Raw genomic sequence first — 9,036 nt, 5'->3', positions numbered from 1 at the left:
CCATCTCCTCCACTCTACTCTGAGCCCGAAGGGAGATCTCAGACACACACAAGAGAATTCCACACTAGGAAAGTTTCTGTGTATTTCTTACCAGTATTTTTCTAAGCATATGTTATGATGTACGCCCTGGGTAGTGACTGTCTTCCCACGCGTGTGTGCGTGTGTGTGCCCACACGCACATCCTGACCACAGACTCTCCCCTGCTTTTGCTACATGGACCTGCTGTGCCCCATTATCTCTGGCCTTTGTGGCTTAGAAGGTCAGAGACACTGTTCCCTGGATAAGATCCAGAAAAGGAAGGAAGCGGAAACAAAAATGTTTTTGCAGTGAAGTGACCTGATTACACACAAAGTGACTGTTTCTAAGCCATCCTATAACTACCCTCATTCAGCACTGGAACCAAGCCACAAAAGCAGCAGAGGCCTCCCCCCAGCGCCGTGACTGGCTCTGTGAAAACTGCAACTGCAAATGACAAAGCTGGTCTTTATTCCTGAGCGATTGTGAGTGCTGGTGGGGATGAAGAGTTTGGAGGGATGGGGATAGCTTTGCAGTGGCCAACGGGCTTCCCCTCAGGTGAGTGCAGTTAAGGACAACTATGGGTTCTGCACCAAGCCATCAGGGTTTAAATCTTGGTTTCACCAGCTGCAAACTGCATGACGTTACATATGATTCATTAAAGCCTGTATGTCTCAGTATTCTTTTTTTTTTTTTTTTTTTTTTTTTTGAGACGTCGTCTCGCTCTGTCGCCCAGGCTGGAGTGCAGTGGCCAGATCTCAGCTCACTGCAAGCTCCGCCTCCCGGGTTTATGCCATTCTCCTGCCTCAGCCTCCCGAGTAGCTGGGACTATAGGTGCTCACCACCTCGCCCGGCTAGTTTTTTGTGTTTTTTTAGTAGTTAAAACCATTGTGGAAAACAGTATGGTGGTTTCTCAAACGATTAAAACTTGAGTTGCCATATGATATGGAATTGCTACTTCTGGGTATATCCCCAAAAGAATTGAAAGCAAGGTCCCAAAGAGATAGCTTACACCCACGTTCATGACAGCATTATTCACAATAGCCAAAACATGGAAGCAACCCGAGCGTGCACTGCCAGATGAATAGATAAGCGGAATGCAGTGTAGATACACCACAATGGAATATTGTATTAATCAGTCTTAAAAAGGAAGGAAATTCTGACGCAGGTCATAGCAAAGATGAACCTAAATGAAAAGAACCAGTCACAGAAAGCAAATCCTGTATGCTTCCATTTATACCTGGTACCTAGAAGAGTTAAAATCAGAGAGGCAGAAAGGAGAATGGTGGTTGCTAGGGGCTTGAAGCAGGGACAAATCGGGAGTTATGATTTCATGAGTGTGGAGTTTCCGTTTTACACAATGAAAAGCGTCCTGAAGATGGATGGAGGTAAAGGATGCACAACTTGATGGATGTGTTTAATACCACTGGATTCTACACTTAGAAATGGTTAGGAGGGTCCATTTTATGTTGCATGTATTCTTCCACAATAAAAAAATAACAAATTAAAGAAAAAGCAGAGGGGCAGAGTTGACTAATTACAGAAGTTTTCATAGCTGGGAAGTACCTAAGTCATCAGAAATGATTTTCATTTCTAATCAACCTTCAAGTGACACTGAAGTTCCTAATACTTTATTTATTTATTTGTTTGTTTGTTTATTTTTTAATTGCGATGGAGTCTCGCTCTGTCACCCAGGCTGGAGTGCAACATCCACTGCCCGGGTTCAAGCAATTCTCTTGCCTCAGCATCCCGAGTAGCTGGGACCACAGGCATGTGCCACCACGCCCGGCTACTTTTTCTGTATTTTTAGTAGAGATGGGGTTTTGCCACGTTGGCCAGGCTGGTCTCGAAATCCTGACCTCAGGTGATCTGCCCCCCTTGGCCTCCCAAAGTGCTGGGATTATAGGCATGAGCCACTGCTCCTGGCCTGAAGTTCCTAATACTTTAAATTACTCTTCCTCTACTGATGATCTGTAAATAATATATTTTAAAAGAACAAAATGTAGAAATTCACTATGTGAAAATAAAATTAAGGAAATAAGCTGACTTCCCCAAGTTTACCCAGCTACAACGGTGGGGAGTGGAATCTGAAGTCAAGCGTGTGTGTAGTACACATACATGCCTTTTATTTTCCAATTTTCTATTATCAGCACTGCTTTGGGAAGAAGATAGAGGAAAGAGAAGAAAAGACCCTCAGACCGATGTATACTTCTTTCACAAAATGCACACCCAATGCAAATTGCACAGTATAGTTAGCTGAGGGGCATAATTTGTCACACAAATAAACAAACACTATTTGGTTCCGTCTGTGGCTACTGCAGTTATAATGAAAATCTAAAAACAACTGTAATGCTGCTAACCATAAAATTATAAGGCAAGAAAGTGGATTTAGATAACTGTAAGAGCCTTAATTGTATGTTTGTAAACTCAGACAAAGCTTTTACTCAAATTTAGCTCCAGCTCAAATAGCACACCCGAAGCACACTTTCTATTTTGCCCTTCTCCTGCCGTATGGATCAAAGACCCCGGGCATTAGAAAACTCTATCTTTACAAAAGCGTGTGTGTTGGGCGTGGAGAGGAGGAAGGACAAATAAGCAGCTTAATGTGGCAAAGGTAGCTGGAGAGATGGGATCCATGAAAGAAAGCGCCCCGGGACACCTTAACTGCATTTGTTCAATTACACCTGATCAAAGAATTCCATCAGAACTCGTGTCAGAACTACAAGGAGCCAGAGATCCAATGTCCTCATTTTAAAGACATTCAGAGATGGCAAATAACTTCTTGGGCTCACACAGAAATTTGTATGGCTCAAGTTCCCAGAGGCCCGTGCTGAGCTTCCTCACACTTCACCTCAGCCAATGCTTGGTGACTGTGGCAGCATCTGTTCCCGGGCCACCCAGTAGCAAGTTGTAGGGAGCCAGCCCTGCCTGTTTAGGGCTCCAGTCTCTTTCCCTCCTCCAACAGGCTGGGTGCAGAGAGGACAGCCAGTCCCCTCCATTCCTCCTCCCAGCCCCTAATTCTAGTCTGGCACCAGCCCAGAAACTGGGGGCAGCAGCAAACATCCTGACAAACGTCCTACCCTGGAGTTGCTGAGGACCACAGGCAGGAGACAAACAAGAACATGGCAGAGTGGGACGCGCTGTCCAGACACTAGAGTAGGAGGGAGGCAGAAGAATGGGTGGAGTGGTGATTTTGGTAAGGGAAGAGCACTAAGCGCCTTGGATGTGACATTTGAGCAAAGACTCAAATGATGCAATGGGAGAGAGTCGATGACTGGAGTAAGAACATTCCAGAGAGAGGAAATGGCAGGATAGAATGGCGAGCAAATTCCTGAATGATGGTTGAACAGCTCTGTGAATGAATATGCTAAAACCATCTAATTGCATACTTTCAGTGAGTAAATTGTAGAGTATAGGAATTACATCTCAATAAAGTTGTTACCAAAAAAACTGAAAGTAAATTTTAAACAACAGATAAAGGCACTCATGGTTTTTCAGGTGCATATTTTTACAAACCCTGTCTACACTCTTTTTGGACAACACAAGGGAAAATTACACAAGGAGTGACCTAGGTTCTTCTCAGTACCCTTTCCCTCTTCCTTGCATTATCCTGCGCCCCAGAGTCTTCCTAAGAGTCTGAGGTTAACCTGTGGGTAGATTCCCGGGCTGCTGCTGGCATCATGCATGTTGGTCTCTACTGCCCCGTAACTTGATTAGCAGCTTGACAGAGGCCTGTTATGCCTTAATCAGTTGTCACCACCCTTGGCCAAAGGGCCTGAATCTGAAGAAGAGGAAGACACACTTAAAAGTTGGAACTGTAGGTCGGGCGCAGTGGCTCACGCCTGTAATCCCAGCACTTTCAGAGGCCAAGGTGGGCAGATCACCTGAGGTCAGAAGTTCAAGACCAAACTAGCCAACATAGGGAAATCCTGTCTCTACTAAAAATACAAAAATGAGCCAGGCATGGTGGTGGGCACCAGTAGTCCCAGCTACTTGGGAGGCTGAGGCAGGAGAATCGCTTGAACCTGTGAGGTGGAAGTTGCAGTGAGCCAAGATCGTGCCACTGCATTTCAGCCTGGGTGACAGAGCACAACTCCATCTCAAAAAAAAAAAAGGCTGAAACTGTAAAATCACCTTCTGTGGGTTGTTTAATTGCAACTCCTAGAAACCCACATGCCACAATTAAGAGAGTGTGGTCTAAAGACTGGGATTTTTAAGTGCCCCAGCAGGCCAATAGGACAGAAATGTTTAATTCAGGGAAACTTTCCTGTTACCCTGAACCAAACCGAGATAACTGGGGGCTTTCTCTTTTCAGGCATTCATTTACCAGAAGAACAGGGAATGAACAAAAGAAATTCTGAAAGAATTTTTCTTTTGACATTTACCCACACTTCCTGTGCTCTGAGTCAGACCACAGAAATTGACAAATATGTGCAGAACATCTTAGAGGAAAAATGAAGACAGATGTCAAAACTATGTAGAAATACAGCCAGCCATCTTCTTAAAGACTCACTTTAACACGAATAACATTTAACTCCGTCGTCAACAAGACCCAACTTCCTAGAAAATCATTCAGCATGGATTTCTCTGAGCCATGTTGACCGAAGACGGATAACCTAGCAGATGGATGTGTTGACTCCAACGAAACAGGGCAAATGTTCTCAGGTTTTGGGTATTGGATCTCTCTGATGTGATAACCATAGAGCGAGTTTCACTGCTCTTGGTGTGAAGCAGTTTCAAATTGTTGAACCCCAGGGTTGCTGAAAGAGAAAAGCAAGTTATTTCAATGCAAGAAGAAACAAATGGCAGTCTCGAGCAGGCACAGCTCAACTCCCATAAACGATGAAGGTAGCCAAGGTTAGTGAGCCCCATGGGGAGTGCTGAGGGGTGAGCTGATCACAAAAAAATGCAGGCCCCAGCTTGAAATGTCTATAAAACTAATTGAAACAAAAAAGTACAGGTTTTTCTGAACACACCAGGAAGAGTCTCAATCAGACAACCGTTGTCCACTGGAGACTCTCACAAGCTGTGGTGGTCTCTGGACAGCTGCTGCAGAAGGGTGGTCCCTTACTTCTGTGCTTACGAGTTAAATGAGGGAGGGCAGGGAATAGTATGTTGAGATTGAGGAGGAGGTTTTAGCAAGAGAAAAATATACTGGCAATGCTCATTTAAGGAAATTTGCTGCACACATTTATCTTGTTTTGGTGCTGCTGTTGCTGTTTTGGTTGTTAAAATCAGTTTCTCACACGGGAACTGAAAAAATAATGACTAATTGCAACTTGTGTTACAATATATTGTTCCCCCAGGTCAGTGCATGTTGAGCAAAGGTATGTGGCCAAGTTTTCTTTGGGCTAGAAGAATCCAAGCCCTCCACATAACCAAGAGAGAAGCCACTGTGTGACCCAACTGAATGTAGGAGCAACAAAGTTACGAGGCTTCACCATCGACTATTTCTCTCTGTCTTTACAGAAGAAGGAAGCCAGAACCAAGTTAGAATCAACTTGTCTACCTTGTACAATATAAAGACAATGGTAATTAAGAAAGTTATTAAAGAGGAGATATCCAAAGTGTCGGGGGAAAAACAAAGCACCTAATAGATTTTTTGAGCATCTCTATTCCTACCTTATATTTGCCATGAATTCCCATCACTCCTCTTCAGAGTGATATCTAAATGCTTCCATTACAAGAACTGTATTTGTTTCTTGTAAAATACCTTTTACCTCTGGATTCTTCAGAATTATGGCATGCAATGTGCGCATAAACACTATCCGATCTCTTCCAGACACAGCTGATCTCCTCTGTAAAACATGCATGACCAAAACTTATTTTGCTGGGAAGTCATTCTGCTAACACAAACTCTCTTCTCAGACATGGCACCTTGAATTTGAGGACAACTTTAGGAGCTAATATGGTTTGGATGTGTGTCGCCTCCAAACCCCATGTTGACATGTGACCTGCGATGACAGAAGTTGGCCTGTAGGTGGTGTTTGGGTCATGGGAGTAGATCCCTCATGAATGGCTTGGTACTGTCCTTGTGGTAAGGAGTGAGTCCTCACTCTATTAGTTCACAGGAGAGCTGGTTGTTTAAAAGAGTCTGACACCTCTCCTCTCTCTCTCTCTTGCTTCCTCTCCCTCTCTCTCACTATGTAATGTGCCTCTTTGCCTTCTTCTATAAGAGAAATCTTCCTAAGACCTCACCAGAAGCTGAATAGATGCTGGTGCCAGATTTGTACAACCTGAAGAACTGTGAGCCAAATCAACCTCTTTTCTTTATAGATTACCCACTCTCAGGTATTCTTTACAGCAATGCAAAAATGGACTCCACAGGAACTTTTTTGGAGATCCTATCAGATGAGGACTTCCCAAGCTCTGTTTAACTAGGGTGATCATATAATTTATGTCTAAACAAATACTTGAAGAATAAAAGGGGTGCTATAAATAATTATTCCTGAACAACAGGTATAAACTGGGAAACATGAACATATGGTCACTCTGCCCCCTAACATTTTCCCACTCTATTTTCTGTTATCGATGATTCCTTATCAGCTAGGAGATTTGGAAAGCCTCTACTTCTTGCTATTTTGAGAAAAAATTAATTATGTTGAATATACTTTTTTACTCTGTGAACACTCCTCCAGAGACACCACTGTTTCTCCCATGAGGAGGTATATGTGTCCCCACTGAATCTGATCAACTGAAAATCACTCTACTGGGCAGGAATCTGCCTGTTCTTTGGAGTTCTAGCAGGTCAATGTGCTGCTGTAGAGAAGAGAGGAGGTCATACTATGTCTCTGCCCTGTTGAGCATGAGTTGTTCGGAGAATGAAAGGTCACTTTAGGGCAGGGAGTTTAAAAGATAGCTTCATTACATACATAGAGTCCAAATGGAATCTAGAAAAATTTCAAATATTTGGAAGGTTTCAATGAGTTCACGCTCAATGACTGACCATCAGACAAATCCATCACTGCTATCCTAGGCCTAGTTACTAAATTAGCTACACCAAGTCTAATGGAAATAGAATCAAGGCTAGTAAACATGTCCTACATAAGGTGGGAGACAAGTGCACTTCAATTACTTGGTTATTTGAAAAGGCAGAGATAAAAAGGCATTTATGTGATAGAATAGGAATAATATTTCCACAGTGCAGCCCTGGGAGAAATAAAGGGTCAAACACCACCATGTCCATGAGTCTGGTCGTGTCTGGAGCTGTCACTGACAGGGCATGGAGTCACAGGACTCCTCTGTTTCGCTATACATCATGCCCCGGAATGGATGGAACGGAGTTGTCCCAGATAGAGCAAAGGGGAAAAAATGAGCATGCAATGGTGTGCTCCAGCAGTTTAGTAAGAGAGGTTGCTCTGCTGCAGAGCCCTTAACAAGATATACCAAAGTTGTTAATTTTCATTTAACGGAATGGAACTGACAGGCGATGGAGAGATTGTAGTGACCCACAGCACACAGGATGGAAGCTCTAAGTCATTGACTTGAGGGTGCTGGAAGAAGCCATTTAAACAGTTTCTAGTCTACTCATTCATCTTTGATCATAATATTGCCAAATAAATGATCATCCTAATCACCTCAATTCTAGAATCAGCAGCTTTCAATGTGGTGTTGGATAACTGAACCCGGCTACAATTTTTGTCTGAACACCATTTCTGGAACATACTTCATCATAAGAATAACGTATGATGGTTGAGGAGGAGAAAGAGGTAAGGCAGTTGGGCCTTCAGGAAGCCCCAGAACTTGGAGAGAGGGCAGGTGGCCATGCAAGAGAAAAGTATTTCCTTTTTTTGTTTTTTTGGTTTTTTTTTTTTTTTTGAGACAGAGTCTTGCTCTATTGCCCAGGTTAGAGTGCAATGGTGTGATCTCGGCTCACTGCAAGCTCCACCTCCCAGGTTCAGGTCATTCTCCTGCCTCAGCCTCCGAAGTAGCTGGAACTACAGGCGCCCGCCACCATGCCCAGTTAACTTTTTGTGTTTTTAGTAGAGACGGGGTTTCACCGTGTTAGCCAGAATGGTCTCGATCTCCTGACCTCGTGATCCACCCACCTTGGCCTCCCAAAGTGCTGGGATTACAGGCACGAGCCACTGCGCCCTGCCAAGAAAAGTATTTTCTATCCTAAAAACAACCACCAGGGCCCAGGGGACACTCAGAAGCACTGGCAACCTGCATTTGGAAAACTTCAATGGAAAACCCCAGGGCCACTTTTCAGGTGTTGGAAAGGCAGGGAAGTTGATCGCTTGGAGGCTTCCCTGTCACCCATGTCTACAGATGCCTCTGAAATTTACAAGAGAAGATCCAGTTTGGCTAATGTTCCTTTTGGAGCAGTATCTTGGAGTGTTGTTTCATCTACAGGAAGTGACTAGACAGGAGTGTATAGTTTCCACTAATGAGGCATCTTCATCCCCCTCCATTTCCCTCTTACAAATGAGGTCAGGAAGGAAAACTCTTCCCCACTGCAACATTGAGTTACCACTGCTGGATGCTTCCATTTTATCATTCATCATCCACAACCAGTCTCCATGGGGTAAAATCAGTAAAAGACTCCATGTGATGTGTTCCCTTGTCTGAAATAACCTTTTGAAGGGCTTTTTTCATTTCCACTCTCTGGGAGGAATTTTTTTAACTACTCAAGTCTTGGGGTTTTTTTAAACAAGAAATTGTTTTATACTCCTGAATGATGCATTCCTCTCCAGCTATTTCTACATAACTTCCAGGATATGAAAACCGCCCAAGACTTTCCAACATGGCTGCTTTCTTTCCTCTCATAAACAAACTCAGCAGTAATCATGCCATTGTGGTCACTCTGGGGCTTTGCATTGCTTCAGCTTTTTCCCTCAGTCTTTTGTTCTGCCAGACACTGATTATGACAGTTCACCCGAATCTGGAAAGCAGGAATGCACTCTTCTACTGGTCTCTGGCCTTTAGCCTTTTCCTTTGTCCTCCACGAATATATGAGGCCAACAGGAGGGATCTAGGCTCAGTATGATAGGCTCAATAATGGCTTACTCAGATGTCACA

At 43.7% G+C, this 9,036-nt stretch overlaps 1 long non-coding RNA gene across 1 annotated transcript; it reads left to right on the top strand.

Moving 5' to 3' along the window:
- The first annotated feature begins 341 nt into the window (after positions 1–341).
- LOC140713033 (uncharacterized) lies at positions 342–6,976 on the top strand. Its single transcript, XR_012094916.1, has 3 exons — positions 342–573; positions 4,331–4,872; positions 5,322–6,976. It is a non-coding gene; the product is annotated as an uncharacterized lncRNA (long non-coding RNA).
- Positions 6,977–9,036: the final 2,060 nt, after the last annotated feature.

The sequence above is a fragment of the Chlorocebus sabaeus genome, chromosome 12, assembly GCF_047675955.1.
Source record: "Chlorocebus sabaeus isolate Y175 chromosome 12, mChlSab1.0.hap1, whole genome shotgun sequence".
NCBI lineage: Eukaryota > Metazoa > Chordata > Mammalia > Primates > Cercopithecidae > Chlorocebus > Chlorocebus sabaeus.
This window is presented reverse-complemented; position numbering and strand designations above follow the sequence as displayed.